This window comes from Giraffa tippelskirchi, chromosome 1, assembly GCF_054371585.1.
Source record: "Giraffa tippelskirchi isolate mGirTip1 chromosome 1, T2T-mGirTip1v1.2.pri, whole genome shotgun sequence".
In the NCBI taxonomy this organism is placed as follows: domain Eukaryota; kingdom Metazoa; phylum Chordata; class Mammalia; order Artiodactyla; family Giraffidae; genus Giraffa; species Giraffa tippelskirchi.
Window position 1 is genome coordinate 70311406 of NC_137275.1, and position 18508 is coordinate 70329913.

Here is an 18508-nt window from a genome sequence, read left to right on the forward strand (position 1 = left end):
GAAAAGGGATAGGCTACCCACTTTAGTGTTCTTGGGCTTCCCTGGTGGCTCAGCTGGTAAAGAATCCACCTGCAATGCAGGAGACCTGGTTTCGATTCTTGGGTTGGGAAGATCCCCTGGAGAAGGGAAAGGCTACCCACTCCAGTATTCTGGTCTGGAGAATTCCATGGACTGTATAGTCCATGGGGTCACAAAGAGTTGGAACAGAACTGAGTGACTCACTTTCACTTCCCTTTCAGCTCTATATATTGTTGCTGTTGTTCAGTCGCTAAGTCATGTCTGACTCTTTGGGACACCATGGACTGGAGCATGCTAGGCTTCCCTGACCTTCACAATTTCCCAGAGTTTGCTCTGTGTATGTATTAATTTTTTAGTATACTGATAATGAATATTTATTTGGAAAAAACTAACAAAGTTTCAAAAGAAATGAGAAATTCTGCAATCCCACCATCCATGAATAGTGTTAGCATTTTGAAGTATTTTGTTCTTCTAGATCCTCAAGCTATATAATTACTTGTTATAAGAAGCATTTCTAACGGTTATCTTCTTTCTACCATCTCTCCCTCCCCTGGCTTATTTTTAACTCTTGTTTTCTCTTTGCATCTCTTTTATTTTTAAATACACTTATTCCAATACATCATAACCCCTAAAAATAAAATCATGACATTTCACTGAGTTCCACAGTATGAAAACATAGAGAATTCCCTACTTTCTACAAAAATTCAAGAGATGCTTATAGACACAGCCACACAATGTGGCTAACCAGGAATATGTCTAATTTCCAGAGTTTGGGAAAGCAAGTGTTGTCTGAGAAAGAGTCACTCAGGTTGCAATGGGCTGCCAAAAACCATGCCCGCTTGACATGTTTAGGAGATAAATGGGAAATGTAGCAGCACAAAATGAACGAGGTGGAAAGGAACAATGAGTACAGTATTAAAGTGCAGAGCTGAACAGCGGTGGAAGGAATCCAGAATGGTTAAGGATACAGCTTTCCCAAATGGATTGCCCCCAGTCTGACTTACTGTGTCATGAGTTTCAGCATGTTACTTAGCCTCTCTAAGGATCAGGTTTCTCTTCTCTAAAATGTAAATAAAAACATAGACTTCAGAAATTTGTTTTCAAGAGTAAATCAGATAATTTATATAAAGTACCTGTCACAACATCATCCTTCATTCCTATCAGAACAGTAATGCCATGTTAATGCATGGCAACCCTTAAAACAATAAAGCAACCGAGCTTCTGAGAGCATAAGAGACTTGCTCAAGGTCACGTAATGCATCAGTGCAAAAATGAGACTTGAATCAAGGCCTGGTTCTCAGTCCAGTATCCTCCCAGTTTGGCAAGAAACCATTCCATTCCCAGTAGATGAATTTTTCAGGAAAACAGTCATACAATCTCCTTATGCCATTCCCCCAAATCAATGAACTGTGAGTATCTAAATCCCAGCCAGGACCCCTCTCTATAATGTACTCAAAAATATTTTAAGAAGAAACAAACACACTCGGTTTGACTCTTAGGAAGGGTCACAGCTACTTAGTCTCACTAATTTGAACTCAAATCTTTTCATTATCACAGTATTCAGAAATAATTTATTATTTTAACATTATGTAAAAGAAGTAAGTGCAAAACAAACATTCAAACTGCTGTTTTAAAATATGTCAGTGGAGCGGATCAGAGCTCCCATTCTTTACTTTTTATCACAATGACCTCTTTGGTTCCTGTTCCTGAGTGAAGCTTATCTAGATGCCACAGGAAGCAAAGGTTATCTTTAATACAATGGAAAAGGGCAAATGAATGTTAACATTTAATTAAAGACACAGGAAAAGAATGGCAAAGTGTATGTGGACAGTGGAAAGAAGGGTGTATTGGTGCTTTAAGAAATTTGGGTGAGCACAAAAGGGCAAAGTATATATATAAACAGTTGAATTATCAGCTCTTGGTGTCAGGGAAATTGTATTACAGCTATTGGTCCTCAGAAGAGAGCAAAATGAGGAAGAGGCCATTCAGTGCAGTGGTAACTGTAAGGACTCTGATGTCAGATCTAGCTGGACTTGAGAAGCAGCTCATGGACTGGTCATCATCTGGGAAGCAGACTGCCTGGCTTGAAACACAGCTATGTACAGTTTACTAAAAGTATGCCTTCAGACAAGGCACTGGGCCTCTGTATCTTTCCTTCGGTAAAGGGGGAGTGATACTAGTATCTATTCATATAGTAGTTAGGAAGATGGAACAAAGGAGTTACTATTTGTGAAACACATGTTAAGTGTTGTTTAAGTATTTGTTAACTGTAGTCCTGCCTCCCAGAGGTACCACTTACTTGCTACACTCCTAATAGGAGTTACTTAGCCTCTTAAGCCTTGGGCTCCTTATCTGAGAAATGGGTCTAAACATGGGACTGCTTTACAAAATTGTGAAAGTTAAATGGGATGATGCAAGCAAAGCATCTGGCAGTTGGATAAGTCATATCTTGGTATTTACTTCATCAACCAGACCAGAAACTCCCTGAAGTAAACACTCTATGTTGTTCTCTGGGTCCACCTCAGGACTTTCTGTATTAATGTGTGTAAAAGAGCAAAAAGATAGAAAGACATTGATAAAATACTCTATATACATGTAGCACAGAGTCATTCATGCTCAAACTTAGAACATGTCCTCAGAAAAGAATCACATGGACATCTGCTAAGACATACAAGATATGTCAAATTAGACTCAGAAAATTGTGAAAAAATGAAGTCCAATTTAGTAGTTCCCCAACACAGTAATATCTCTTTTGCATCCTTGACAGATGGTCATTAGCTTCTCATTGAAACTTCCAACAATCCACAATGAAGTCTTTCTTGAATTAAATATATTCCTTTTTCTCTTACATTCCAGTGGAACTTTTAAGAATAGATGTCACATTAAATAGATCACTTTTAAAATAGGTAATACTACTAAAAATCCCACTACTGTGGTTGTTCTTGAGCCTGTCTCCATTACTGAATGGTAAGTCAGTAATAGGTAAAGAATCACTAACTTACTCATATTTGTATCTCCCAAATCCATGTGGAGTATATCTATGCTCCTAGCAGATGCTTGGTAAGGATTTATTGAGCAAATGAATTAAATGATTAGCGATCTCCTAAATGATAAGCTACATTTCCTTCCTGAGAATGTAGCTTATTTTAAATAAAACATCCCCTCCCTTCAATTTTTCCTTCTATTTACATATAAATTATTATGTCTTAAATTTTAAAATCTAAAGAGATCAGTTTTCATTTCCTGGCTCGGAGTTGAACTTAGATTGTTTTTAAATACTTGACATTTTAATTTAATGGACCTCTAAAGAAAGTAAAAATTGTCTAGTCATTTTACATATTGGGAATCCAAAACCAATCATCAGCACAGCCTGTCTTAAGGCTGGGTCTGCTTGACTTAATTAATCTCACATTACTTCCACTGCCCCATTCTGCAAGCCCTTTACAATTTACAAAGCTCTCTTTTGGGCTGTGCTGCATGGCTTGTAGGATTTTAGTTCCCTGACCAGAGATCCAGAAATTGAACCCAGGCCACAACAATGAAAGCACCAAGTCCTAACCACCAGACAGACAAGAGAATTACCTACAAAGCTCCTGTAAGTTACAAAAGACAGAGTTTTTTGATCATTAAATATTTATTGTAAGAATAAGCATCATGTTGTCATGAGAGAGAAACAAAGGCTCAAAGAAGCCCAGGGACATCCTGCATCAGGAGAATGATAAAGTTGAAAGAGAATCCAGGGCTTCAGATTCAATCCACTTCTTTTTTTCCTTCCAGTGGGCCGACTAAGAAAAGGTACATGAAAATGGAGACACCTTAAAAAATGGGAAGAATGAAATGTATCCCAACCAAGTGAGTGGTGATAGTCAGAGTCAAAAGGATTTCCTATGGTCTCCCCTTATCAAACAGCAACTGGACCATTCTGAGAATTAGAATAACTGAGCTCTGCAAAGGGAACTAACTCAAGGATGAGCACAAAGCAAGTTTCCCCTGCACTTAATTCATGAGAAAAATAACATCTCCCTCTATCTAGGGGGCATTTGGGGTGAAGAATAGGACAAAGAGAACCAGATATTGCAGGAAATTGAACTTTGGATAAATTTTCCTACCAAAAAGAGAAAACTGAGATCTATCTTAGAAAATTTACATCAGTACACCATTTTTCATCTCCTACTATCTTCATCTCACTTGCATTATTAAAACACAGAAAAATTCTTTAGGAAATTCAGAAGGAAGACATACGAGGTTGATTCATGGATAGAATATCTGACATAAGGTTCTTAGAAGGAGGCATGATTACTTACCTTTCTTCCCTGTAGAAGTAGGGCCTGCTCCCCACAGAGTGAGAGCCAGCAGGGGTGTGAACAGGGCAGTAGTCTGCCTTTCACAGTCAGGAGCTCTCGGGCTGGTACTCAGGTTCAGCAAGCTGGAGAAGTGTGTCTACCCAGGCAGAAAGAAATCACAATATTCTTAATGAGGCATTGCAACTTGGCTGTTCTCAGTTGGAATCACAGTAGAGTAAGCTAAAGTTGTCTTGTAGATGGTGAATAATTAGCAACTCCAAAGAGAAAAATAAAAATGATGATTATAGCTCTTTCTTCAATTCCTGAAATGATCCCACTTATTGCAATGCTCCTCTTTCCTGCCAGCAATCCAGTCAAAACCCACTTTCTGAAGACTCATGGGTAATAGGATTTTGAGAGGTTTATTATGAATCTATTCCAGCCACACCCCTACCCATAGGGCTAAGGGGACCTGACCACTTGTCCTCCATGCTCTACCCTTTTATTCCACATTCTAAGTACCCAGGGTCCCAGAATCTCTTACCCCAGTGGCCCAAGTCAGCTTTCAGGGCCTGCAGTAACCACTTTCCCAAGTCTAACTTCTGAATAGTCGACTGCACACAAGTATGTGTAATTCTAGTCTGGAAGAATAGCCAAGTGTTGTTTGTGGAAGATATGGAGTGAGCTTGCCCATTACTACCTGGAGTGTCCCTACCTATGCACACAAAGCCCCTTATTGTGCAGAACTGAGAACAGTGAGAACAGAGTATAGGTCATCCTCCGAGAGCTTCAGTGTACCTTCTTGTCATGGTTCACAAACGTAAAGAGAGGGCCCAGCAGCTTCTTGAGTTGTTGCCCTTTTGTTTTCTATTTAGTGAAGTAGCAAGCAGGGCGCTTACCTGGCTCACTATATTTATCAGCAAATGCATAGAAATCTATTAAAATCCTGGAGTATGAATAAATATGATAGAAGAAGCAATGTAAACAGGTGGGAAGAGCAGCGGTTGAATGAGACATATCTAGCACCAGACCTCGACCTGACACTTCTTAGATTTGCGAACTTGTACAAATAACTGAACCTCTCTAAAATCATGCCTCTAAAATAAGACTTAAATTCTTACCTGCCTTGCAGAATTATAGTGCAAAGGTATAGATGTGAGTAGCATGCACAAAAGGCAAGGGAGAAAGGGAGTGATACACCCAATTGAATGCAGAGTTTCAGAAAATAGCAAGGAGAGATAAGAAAGCGTTCTTAGGTGAACCATGCAAAGAAACAGAGGAAAACAATAGAGTGGGAAAGACTAGAGACTCTTCAGGAAAATTGGAGATATCAAGGAACATTTCATGCAAGGCTGGGCACAATAAAGAACAGAAATGGTAAGGGCCTAACAGAAGCAGGGAAGATTAAGAAGAGGTGTCAAGAATACACAGAATAACTATAAAAGAAAGGTCTTAATGAATTGGATAACCATCATGGTGTGGTCATTCACCTAGAGCCAGACATTCCGGAGTATGAAGTCATGTGGGCTTTAGAAGCATTACTACAAACAAAGCTGCTGCTGCTGCTGCTGCTAAGTTGCTTCCATTGCATCTGTGCGACCCCATAGACGGCAGCCCACCAGGCTCCCCCGTCCCTGGGATTCTCCAGGCAAGAACACTGGAATGGGTTGCCATTTCCTTCTTCAATTCATGAAAGTGAAAAGTGAAAGTGAAGTCGCTCAGTCGTGTCCGACTCTTAGCCACCCCATGGACTGTAGCCTACCAGGTTCCTCTATCCATGGGATTTTCCAGGCAAGAGTACTGGGGTGGGTTGCCATTGCCTTCTCCACAAACAAAGCTAGTGGAGGTGATGGAATTCCAGCTGAGCTATTTAAAACCTTAAAAGATGATGCTGTTAAAGTGCTACATTCGATATGTCAGCAAATTTGGAAAACTCAGCAGTGGCCACAGGACTGGAAAAGGTTAGCTTTCATTTCAATCACAAAAAAGGGCAATGCCAAACAATGTTCAAAGTACCCTACAGTTGTGTTCATTTCACATGCTAGCAAGGTAATGCTCAAAATCCTTCAAACTAGGTTTCAACAATATGTGAACCAAGAACTTCCAGATGTACAAGCTGAATTCCTAAGAGTCAGAGAAACCAGAGATCAAATGCCAATGATTGTTGGATCATAGAGAAGGCAAGGGAAATTCCAGAAAAACATCTATTTCTGCTTCCTTGATTATGGTAAAGCTTTTGAATGTGTGGATCACAACAAACTGGAAAATTCTTAAAGAGATGGGAGGACCAGACCTCCTTACCTGTCTCCTGAGAGACCTATATGCAGGTCAAGAAGCAATAGTTAGAACCAGACATAGAACATCTGAGTGGTTCAAAAATTGGGAAAGAAGTACAAGGCTGTGTATTGTCAGCCTGCTTATTTAACTTCTATGCAGAGAATATCATGCAAAATACCAGACTGGATGAATCACAAGCTGGAATCAGGATTGACTGGGAAAATATCAACAACCTCAGATACACAGATATCACTCTAATGGCAGAAAGCGAAAAGGAACCAAAGAGCCTCTTGATGAGAGTGAAAGAGGAGAATGAAAAAGCTAGCTTGAAACTCAACATTGAAAAAAAACTCAGATCATGGCATTTGGTCCTACCACTTCATGGCAAATAGAAGGGGTAAAGTGCAAGCAGTTTGATTTTCTTTTCTTGGGCTCCAAATTTACTGTGCACAAGTGACAACAGCCATGAAATAAAAAGATGCCTTCTCCTTAGAAGGAAAGCTATGACAAATCTAGATGACATATTAAAAAGCAGAGACATCACATTGCTGACAAAGATCTGTATAGTTAAAGCTATGGTTTTTACAATAGTTGTGTATGGATGACTGAGTACCAAAGAATTGATGCTATCAAATTGTGGTGCTGGAGAAGACTCTCGAGAGTCCCTTGGACAGCAAGGAGGTCAAACTGGTCAATCCTAAAGGAAACTAACTATATCTATTCATTGGAAGGACTGATGCTGAAACTGAAGCTCCAATACTTTGGCCATCTGATGCGAAGAGCCAACTCATTGGAAAATATCCTGATGCTGGGAAAGATTGAAGGCAAAATAAGAGGGCGGTGGAGGATGAGATGGTTAGATGGCATCAATGACTCAATGGATGTGAATCTGTGAAAACTTCAGGAGATAGTGGAGGACCGAGGAGCCTGGTGTGCCACAGTCCTTGGGGTTGCAAAGAGTCAGACACAACTGAGCGACTTAACCACAATAGCAACAACATGCACTGAGATACTTCACCCCCACAGTAGGCATTTTATAAAGGTAGTTATTTTACCAATGTTCAGGATAATGAGGAAGTATTAATAGAAGTTACAATATAGAAATGAACCTAGGATGAAGTGGGGACTATTGACCTCGGAAAGGTCAAGATTAATTGGAAGGTGATGTCCACTGAATGTCTAACAGAGTAGATATTTCTGTTTTGAGAAACTAATTTGCTTAATTTCTTAATGCAACTAAAAAGCAGTTTTCTCTTTTTAAAAAGACTATAATAAATGAGCAGTAGATGCTCACAATTCACAACATTGGGCAGCTGTATAATTAATGAAAATTTGTGAGCACTTAGGAGTCCTATAGATGCCACTTTTGAATCTTTCCTGAATTTTAATCATGTTTTAGTTCGTATTTTCATATTTTTCTCTTTCATTATCCCTTACTTGTGCTTTTAACATGAAGGTTTTCAAAGCCTGTCAACCTCTGTTCCACAATAATTAAAAAATTTGAGTTAGCTTTATACTACATTAGTGCCTCAGTTTAAAAGCACTTGGTCAATAACAGATAATTGCTAAAAAGGAGGGTTGCACCAAGGATTGTGCAACCTCATATTGGATACTGTTGCATCAGCATCTGCAATCTCCAATAAATCCTCAAAGTGCATTCTCTAGTAAAATGATATTATGTAACAGAATTTTATAGGAGAAGAGTATGGGGAAAAACCCAGATTTGGAACGAGAAAGATCTAACATATTGTGTATGAGCCCTCTCTCACTAGTGATCTTGGACAAGTTGCTTAACCGCTTTTTGACTCAGTTTTCTCTTTTGTAAAGTGGGCACATAGATGTGTTGTGAAGATTAATTTTTTTAAATGTTTATAAAGTGCTAAACATCATATCTGGAACAGTGAGAAAGCCCTCAATATGGTTACCCTGAATAAATAAGCCTTCATATATCCCCAAATATTACTCTGCAATTCCACTTGCCTGTATTCTTTTTTTTTTTTGATGTATAGTTGATTCACAATGTCATGATAGTTACGAGTGCATAGCAAAGTGATTCAATTCATATATATATGAATATTCAATTCATATATATATATATATATAGGATTACACACATGCTAAGTTGCTTCAGTCGTGTCTGACTCTTTGTGACCCCATGGACTATAGCCCACCAGGCTCCTCTGTCCATGGGATTCTCCAGGCAAGAATACTGGAGTGGGCTCCCATTTCCTTCTCCAGGGGATCTTTCCAAGTCAGGTATCCAAGTCAACCTGCATCTCTTATGTCTCCTGCATTGGCCAGTGGGTTCTTTACAACTAGAGCCACTTGGGAAGCCCATGTATATATTCAATATATATGTATATATGTACTTTTATGTACTATATATGTATGCATATGTATATATGTACTTTTCAGATTATTTTCATTTTCCCTTATGAATTATTATAAAATATTGAATATAGTTCCCCATGCTATACAGTAGGTCCTTGGTTATTTATTTTATGTATAGTAGTGTATATATGTTAATCCCATCCTCCTAATTTATCCCTCCTCACCTCTTTCCATTTGGTAACCATAAGTTTGTTTTCTATGTCTGTGGGTCAATGTTTGTTTTGTAAATAAGATCATCTTTAGTTTTTCTTCTTCAGATACCACATATGTGTGATATCATATGATATTTGTCTTTGTCTAATTTACCTTAGTAAGATAATCCCTAGTTTCCTCCATGTTTCTACGAATGGCATTATTTCATTATTTTTATGGGTGAGTCATATTTCATTGTATATATGTATGACCTCTTCTTTATCTGTCAATGAGCATTTAGGTTGTTTCCATGTCCTGGCTATTGTAAATAGTGCTGCAATGAAGATTGGGGTGCATGCAACCTTTCAAATGATAGTTTCCTTTGGATATATGCCCAGGAGTGGGGTTGCTGGATCATATGTTAGCTATATTTTTAGTTTTTTTAAGGAACCTCCATACTGTTCTCCATAGTAGCTATATCAATTTATTTATTTTACATATTAGTTTACATTTCCAGTAACCCTCTTTCCAGTTCAAGAGTGTTCCCTTTTCCCCATACCCTCTATAACATTTATTACTTACACTTTTAGTTGGTGGCCATTCTGACGGGAGTGAATTGATACCTCACTGTCGTTTTAATTAGTATTTCTCTAATAATTAGTAATTTGGGGAATTTTTTCTGATTAAGTTTGAGCTCTATGTTCTCATCAGTTGTGGACAGAAAGGAGTGTTGATAATAGCAGTGGCTGTTCAGGTTAAAGCCTTCAGGGATTATTTCCTTCTGTTAATCACATGAGGGAGGACTCTGGGGGGTGGTGAAGAAACTTGCCAACCTGAAATTACTTTGAAAAGTAAGAACAATATTATTGGAAAATTTTACTCTTGAAATGCTAAATGTCTCCTTTACGCAGTAATTTGACCTTAATATGCTTACTTGCCTACTTTCCTGGTGGCTCAGATGGTAAAGAATCTTTCTCCAATGCAGGAGATGCGGGTTTGATCCCTCGGTCAGAAAGATCCCCCGGAGAAGGAAATGGCAACCCACTCCAGTATTCTTGCCAGAGAAATCCCATGGACAGAGGAGCCTAGGGGTCTACCATCCACGGGGTCACAAACAGTCAGACACAACACAACCGAGTGATTTTCACATGCTTACTTAGATTTTCTGGAGAAAAGAAAAAAGTATATATATATATACACACATATATATGTGTGTGTGTGTGTGTGTGTGTATGAAAAGTAAAATAAAGTACTATTTAGATGATGATATGTGTTAATCACTCAGTTCTATCTGACTCTTTGCAGCCCCATGGACTGTAGCCTGCCAGGCTCGTCTGTTCATGGAATCCTCCAGGCAAGAATACTGGAATGGGTTGCTATTTGTTTCTCCAGGGAATCTTCCCGACCCAGGGATCGAACCTGGGTTTCCTGCACTGCAGGCAGATTCTTAACCTGTGAGTGACCGGGGAAGCATGCAAGTATTCGTGCTAAATTGCTTTAGTCATGTCTGACTCTTTGCGACCTTATGGACTCTTTGTGATCCCATGGACTGTAGCCTGCCAGGCTCCTCTGTCCATGTAATTCTCCAGCAAGAGTACTAGAGTGGGTAGCCATATACATATGAGCGCACACACACACACACACACACACATACATATATTTATGTATGCATATGTATGTATACATATATAGGAGAGAGAGGTCTCTGTAGAGTTCCATATATCATTTTTATTTATTTATTTATTTATTTATTTATTTATTTTTTAAAGAGTTTATTTAGAAAGTATCATAGTGTAAACAAATTGTACCACTTGATTTTCTTTTTAAAACAAGACTCATAATGCAAAGCTGAAGCCACTCATGAGGACTGTGCTTCTCTAGAAAGTTGTGTTTTTTTTTTAAAAAAGAACATCTGTGAACCATACACGATTAATAAAGATTTCCTTTAAGGCAGAAGCTGGCCGGGGTCCTGCTGTTCTCGTCTGCCGCAGGCAGTGGACCGGGTCTTGTTTCTCAGGTTCTTACCACCGGGCACTCTGCTAAGCGGCCACGTCGCCTGAGCAAGGGCGGTGGGGTGTAAGGGTGTTTTCCCGAGGACTAACTGATGGTGAAGGACGTACAGGTACATACCGTAAGAGAGCTTATGGCGGCGGATTTCCAAGGGTGACTTGCTCTTGGCGAAATCGAAATGGTTTCCATATATCATTTTTAATGCTTCTTTTAAAAATGTCTTACAAAAGTATCTTGACTTTTTAAATGAAGTTGTTGAAATTGTGTTTTCTCACTAATATTTGAAGCAATATATTTATAACTATGTTTTCTTTACTTACTAGTGAAACTCAAGCATATTTGTGCTCCTGGGATGATGATTCTAACTGAATCCAAAGCTTTTCTTGGAACAATAAATAATAAATAACTTTAATAAAAATGTTTAGAAAAATATAGGTTGCTAGGTAGGTTTTTTGTTTCTAACTGATAGAATACTCACAGTTCAATATATATTTATGGAATATTTATTAAACAATTAGTATATGCCAGACGTTTGGATCAATGTTCTATTGAACCTTTTATGACTTCTGTTCCATGACTGCTCTTTAGTATGTAAGTTCAACAAACACAGATAGGTTGCATATCAACAGAAACTAAACTAGTATCAGAACTAGATTCAATGCCATTTACTAACTCTGAGACCTTGGTCTGTTTGTAAATTCTCTAAATCACAATATGAGAAAATATATGTAAAAATGGAGAGTTATGTATTAACTCAAAAGGTTGTGAGATTGAAAAAGACAAAGGACAAACAATAAATCCCAAGCACATTAAACTACTTTATGTGTGATTCCATTAATATGATGTTCAAAAGCAAGCAAAACTAATCTTTGGTTATACGTCAGAATAGTGATTACCTTTGATATGGGCAGATATTAACTAGGAAATAGTATGAGGTAGTCATACAATGGGTTGAAAATCTTCATTAGTTTGAAATAAGTGGTAGTTGTGTGTGTGTGTGTGTGTGTGTATAAAAATTCATCAAGATACCTACTTAACCTTTGCATTCTTTATATCTTTTCTGCCTCAATATTAAATTAAACACAGACAAGACTATATCTATTTTCTATGAATAATGAGCATAATGTAAAATTTGGGCCTGTGTCTTTGCTTTGCATTAAGTATCAATATTTGCATAGAGATATAGCCTGGTGTAAAACAAAAATATAATTCCTTTATTGAAATATTATTAAGAATTTCATGATGGCAAGAGCAGAACATTAAGCCAAGTATAGGAATCATCTAAGTTTGAGCCATAATGCATGCCCATGAGGCCAGTCCAGCACAGAGTTAACTCAGAAATTATCCTGAAATGCAAGAAAAGCTTGCTAAGATCTGGCATCTGCATGGGATAAAATGAATGTTAGAGATTACTCATTTTTCCAGGAAAGCATAGTTTTGAGTTAAAAGGGTCTTGTCTTAATTGGGCTGGATGACAAAGGTGTTGTTCTACTCTATTGAAAAGACAGTAGGATAAATATTTACTATGGAAAATACACTAAAACTGAGGTTACATAGGCTGCCTTAAGAGGGAAACATTTACGTGAAGCTTCTGAATAGAAAACATGTGTTCTATTAAAATGAAAAGTGTAGTGCTCTCCATGCCAGGGAAGAAACATTGAAATGGTACAGTGATAATAAGATAGAATAGCATGTGTATTGTTGTTGTTCAGTCTCTCAGTCGTGTCTGACTCTTTATGACCTCATGGACTACAGCATCCCAGGCTTCCAGTCTTTCACTGTCTCCCAGAGTTTGCTCACATTCATGTTCATTGAGTTGGTGATGCTATCTAACCATCTCATCCTCTGCCACCCCCTTCAACTTTTGCCTTCAATCTTTCCCAGCATTAGGGACTTTTCCATTGAGTCAGCTCTTCACATCAAGTGGCCAAAATATTTGAGCTTCAGCTTCAGCATTAGTCCTTCCAATGAATATGCAGGGTTTATTTCCTTTAGGACTGAGTGGTTTGACCTCCTTGCCATCCAAGAAAATCTCAAGAGTCTTCTCCAGCACCTCAATTCAAAAGCATCAATTTTTCCACTCTCAGTCTTCTTTATAGTCCAACTCTCACATCCATACATGACTACTGGAAAAGCAATAGCTTTGACTAGCATGTATATTAGTAATAACTATTGTTCTCTGAAAAATTTTATTACTGTATTTATATTACTTTAATCATTAAATATGGGCTTCCCTCATGGCTCAGTGGTAAAGAATCTGCCTGCCAATGCAGAAGATGCAGGTTCAATCCCTGGGTGAGGAATATCACCTGGAGAAAGAAATGTCAACCCGCTCCAGTATTCTTGCCTGGAAAATCCCATGGACAGAGGAGCCTGGCAGGCTTCAGTCCATGGGGTTGCAAAGAGTCAGACATGACTTAGCAACTAAACAGCAATAACAATCATTAAATATACTGAAATTCTTTGAAAAATTCACGCCTCCAAGGTGAAGTATGTGACATTAGACAGTGAGATTAAGAGATCGTGAAAATGGAGTACAGGAAGCAGAGAGGCTTGGGAATGCCAGGTGGCCAGTTACTGACTTGTTTCCTTATAGGAGTGATGCTTACTCCCCACTGAATGAGAGCCCACCAGCAGGCATGATGATGCAGTTCCCTGCCTTTCAGAAACAGGTACCCAGGAGTATAGGGAGTTCAGAGAACGAGAGAGAATTAGAGTCTGTTGTTGTTGTTCAGTTGCCCAGTCGTGTCTGACTCTTTGCGACCCCATGGACTTCAACATGCCAGACCTCCCTGTCCCTCACCATCTCCCAAAGTTTGCCCAAGTTTATGTCCATTGCACCGGTGATGCCATCCAGCCATCTCATCTTCTGATGCTCTCTTCTTCTGCTTTCAGTCTTTCCCAGCATCAGGGACTTTTCCAAAGAGTCAGCTGTTCACCTCTGATAACCAAAATACTGAAGTTTCAGCTTCAGTATCAGTCCTTCCAACAGGTATTCAGGGTTGATTCCCTTAAGATTGACTGATTTGATCTCCTTGCTGTCCAAGGGACTCTCAGAAGTCTTCTCCAGCACCACAATTCAAAGGCATCAATTCTTCAGCACTCTGCCTTCTTTATGGTCCAGCTCTCACAACCATACATGACCACTGGGAAGATCATAGCCTTGACTGTATGGACCTTGGTCAGTACAGTAACATCTCTGCTTTTCAACACACTGTCTAGGTTTGTCAAAGCTTTCCTGCCAATAAGCAAACGTGTTCTGATTTCATGGCTGTAGTCAGCATCTGCAGTGATTTTAGAGCCCAAGAAGAGGAAATCAATCACTACTTCCACCTTTTCCCCTTTCAATTTGCCATGAAGTAATGGGGCCATATGCCATGATGTTAGGGTTTTTTTTGAATATTTAGTTTTAAGCCAGCTCTTTCACTCTCATCCTTCACCCTCATCAAGAAGCTCTTTAGTTCCTCTACACTTTGTGCCAGTAAAGTGGTATAGATGATACCACATCTATCTGCATATCTGAGGTTGTTGATGTTTCTCCCACCTATCTTGAGTCCGGGTTGTAACTCATCCAAGTCTGGTATTTCTCATGATGTGCTCAGTATATAGATTAAAACACATGGAGTGACAGCAGACAACCCTGTTATACCCCCTTTTCAATCCTGAACCAATCAGCTGTCCCATACAGGGTTCTAACTGTTACTGCTTGACCCACATACCAGTTTCTCAGTAGACAGGTATTCCCATCTCTTTAAGAACTTTCCACAATTTATTATGATCCGCACAGTCAAACACTTTGGTGTAGTTGATGAAACAGAGTTAGATGCTTTTCTGGAATTCCCTAGTTTTCTCTGTGATCCAGTGAATATTGGCAATTTGATCTCTGGCTGCTCTTCATTTTCTAAACCCAGCTTGTACATCTGGAAGTTCTTGGTTCACATAATGCTGAAGCCTAGCATGCAAGATTTTAAGCATTACCTTACTAGTATGGGAGATGAGTGCAACTGTCTGATGGTTAGCACATTCTTTAGTACTACCCTTATTGTGAATTGGGTTGAGGATTGACCATTTCCAGTCCTGGGGCCACTGCTTCTGATCTTCCAGATTTGCTGACATATTAAATGCAGCACCTTGGTGGCATCATCCTTCAGAGTTTTGAATAGTTCTACTGGAATTCCGTCATATCCACTAGCTTTGTTAGCAGCAGCAGCAGTGCTTCCTAAGGCCCACTGGACTTTACTCTCCAGAATGTCTGGCTCTGGGTGGCTGACCACACCATCATTGTCATCCAGTTCATTGGTATCTTTTTTGTACTGTTCTTCCGTGTATTCTTTCCATCTCTTCTTGATCTCTTTAGCGTCTACTAGGTCTCTACTATTTATGTCCTTTATTGTTCCCATCTTTGGGCAAAATCTTCCCTCGATATCTCCAATTTTCCTGAAGAGATCTCTAGTCTTTCCCCTTCTGTTGTTTTCTTCTGGTTTTATGCATTGTTCACTGAAGAAAGCCTTCTTGTCTCACTGTGCTGTTCTTTGGAAATCTCTGTTTAGTTGGATATATCTTTCCCTTTCTCCCTTGCTTTCCTCTTCTCTTCTTTCTTTAGCTATTTGTAAGGGCGCCTCAGATAACCACTTTGTCTTCTTGCTTTTCTTTTTCTTTGGGATGGTTTTGTTCACTGTTTCCTGTACAGTGTTACAGATCTCTGCCCATTGTTCTTCAGGCACACTGTTTTCAAGTTCTAACGCCTTGAATCTATTCATTACCTTCACTGAATATTCACAGGGGATTTAATTTAAATTGTACCTGGCTGGCCTAGTGATTTTCCCCACTTTCTTTAGTTTAAGCCTGAATTTTGCTATGAGAAGCTGATGATCTGAGCCACAATCAGCTCCAGGTCTTGCTTCTGCTGACTGTATATGGCTTCTCCATCTTTGGCTACAAAGACTGTAATCAGTTGATTTTGGCATTGGCCATTTGGTGATGTTCATGTGTAAAGTCATCTCTTGTGTTGTTGAAGAAGGGTATTTGCTATGACCCATGCATTCTCTTGGCAGAATTCAGTTAGCCTTTGCCCTACTTCATTTTGTTCTCCAAGGCCAAACTTGCCTGTCACTCCAGATATCTCTTGACTTCCTACTTTTGCATTCCAATCACCAGTGATGAACAGAACATCTTTTTTTTTTTTTTGGGGTGTTAGTTCTAGGAGGTCTTCTAGGTCTTCATAGTACTGATCAACTTCAGTATCTTCTTCGGTATCAGTGGAAGTGACATAGACCAGGATTACTATGATGTTGAATCGCTTGTCTTGGAAGTGAACATTGTGTCATTTTTGAGGTTGCACCCAAGTACTGCATTTTGGACTCTTTTGTTGATTAGGAGGGCTACTCTCTTTCTGCTATGGGACTCTTGCCCACAGTAGTGGATATAATGGTTATCTGTATTAAATTTGCCCATTCCCATCCATTTTAGTTCACTAATTCCTAAGATGTCAGTGTTTATTCTTACCATCTCCTGCTTGACCACATCCAATTTGCCTTGATTCATAGACCTAACATTCCAGGTTCCTATACAATACTTTGCAGCATCGGATTTTACTTTCATCACCAGACACATCCACAACTTAGTGTCATATCTGCTTTGGCCCAACCTCTTCATTCATTCTGGGGCTATTGGTAATTCTCCTTCACTCTTCCCCAGTAGCATATTGGACATCTTTAGGCTTGGGGGACTCATCTTTCAGTGTCTTATCCCTTTGTCCTTTTATACAGTTCATGAGGTTCTCACAGCAAATACACTGGGGTGGTTTGCCATTCCCTCCTCCAGTGGGAGAGAATGAGAGTATACCTGTGCTGAAGAAAGTCACATCATTCTTAAAGAGGCATTGAAAGCTGGCTATTCTCTGTTGGAATCCAAGTGAAGGAAATTGACTTGTAGATGATGAAGGACTATTAGCTTTGAGAAAGAAAGCATAACAAAACTAAACTAATCAAATCTAAACTAAAAACTATTATTAGTTTATTACTTTGGAATCTTGAATGGTAGCTAATATTTGCATGTATATCAATGCCTCTTTTTTCTGCACAGTTGATCCATAAGAACTTTTTGAAGATCCAGTAGCACAAAGCAAACACACTGCTAAAATTAAAGTGTGATGACTCTGAGCTGCTTGGATACAGAAGTGAATGCGGACCTTAAGATTTTTAGTAAAACTCTTCACTGTTCCTTAATGGTTGGCTGTAGTGACAGTAAAGTCTTCCATTCAGCAAACATTTGTAGCATGAACTTTCCAAGGAATTAGAAGGCTGCTAACATAAACGAGGCTTTATATGTATTAACATTTGAATTTATCCTCACCTGCATTGTACTGGCAATCATCTCCCGCAGTTATCTCTGGGTGTCCTAAGACATATTCTTGGGCTTCTCAGGTAGTGCTAGTAGTAAAGAATCTGCCTGCCAATGTAGGAGATCTAAGAGATGCGGGTTCCATCCCCGAGTCAGAAAAATTCCCTGGAGGAAGGCATGGCAACCCACTTCAATATTCTTGCCTCGAGAATCTCATGGACAGAGGAGCCTGGCAGGTTACAGTCTGTAGGGTTTTAGAGTCAGACATGACTGAAGCAACTGAGCATGTCCTCAGACACATACTCACCTGCCTTTCTGCCCTGGCCCCTGGCTGTATGCCCACAGATCCTGAGGCCAGGCCTGAAGTCTGTGTCCTGTCAGTGACCTTGGGGAAGGAGACACTGTGTTATTGAAAATTCCCTGGACAAGTGCAAAATGGGAGAGCCACAAACTAAGAAGAGTGTAGAAGAGATATGCTCCAGGCAGAGAGGGAAAAATATCCCCTTAAGAAGTGACACTTACAGTGAGATCTAAAGGATATGTGGAAATTAACAAGGTGACATCAGAACAAAAGGAGAGAAACCCTTTCATGGAAGAGAGGTTGGTGTGGACAGGTGAATATGTTAAAGAAAACAAGATGGCTGTGTAACAGCAGAAAACAAAACAACCCCCCTGAAATATCAGTATCTTTAATATAATAGCTGCTTATTTTTCACTTCCACGGTTCAAAACTGCAACAGGGGGCGCTGCATCACATAGTCATTCAGGAACCTCAGTCACTCAGGCTGAATGAGGTTCCACGATCATCAGTGCTTGAGCTTTGATGTCCGTTTGCCCTTGATAGTCAAGCTGCAGAGGGAAGAGAAAGAGCAAGGGGGATAGTATGGGGAGCTCTTTGAAGCCAGGTCTGGAAAGGGAATATAACTCTCCCACTCATATCACAGGAATGTGACCACAAGTTCAGTTCAGTCACTCACTTGTGTCTGACTCTGCAACCCCATGGACTGCAGCACGCCAGGCCTCTCTGTCCGTCACCAACTCCCGGATTTTACTCA

General features: G+C 39.5%; 1 long non-coding RNA gene across 1 annotated transcript in view; it reads left to right on the top strand.

The window, feature by feature from the left end:
* Positions 1-256: 256 nt before the first annotated feature.
* LOC145529045 (uncharacterized) overlaps positions 257-18508 on the top strand; it is a 36976-nt gene continuing 18724 nt past the window's right edge. The window contains exon 1 of the long non-coding RNA XR_014070878.1: positions 257-355. This is a non-coding gene — a long non-coding RNA (uncharacterized LOC145529045). The remainder of the gene's footprint in view (positions 356-18508) is intronic.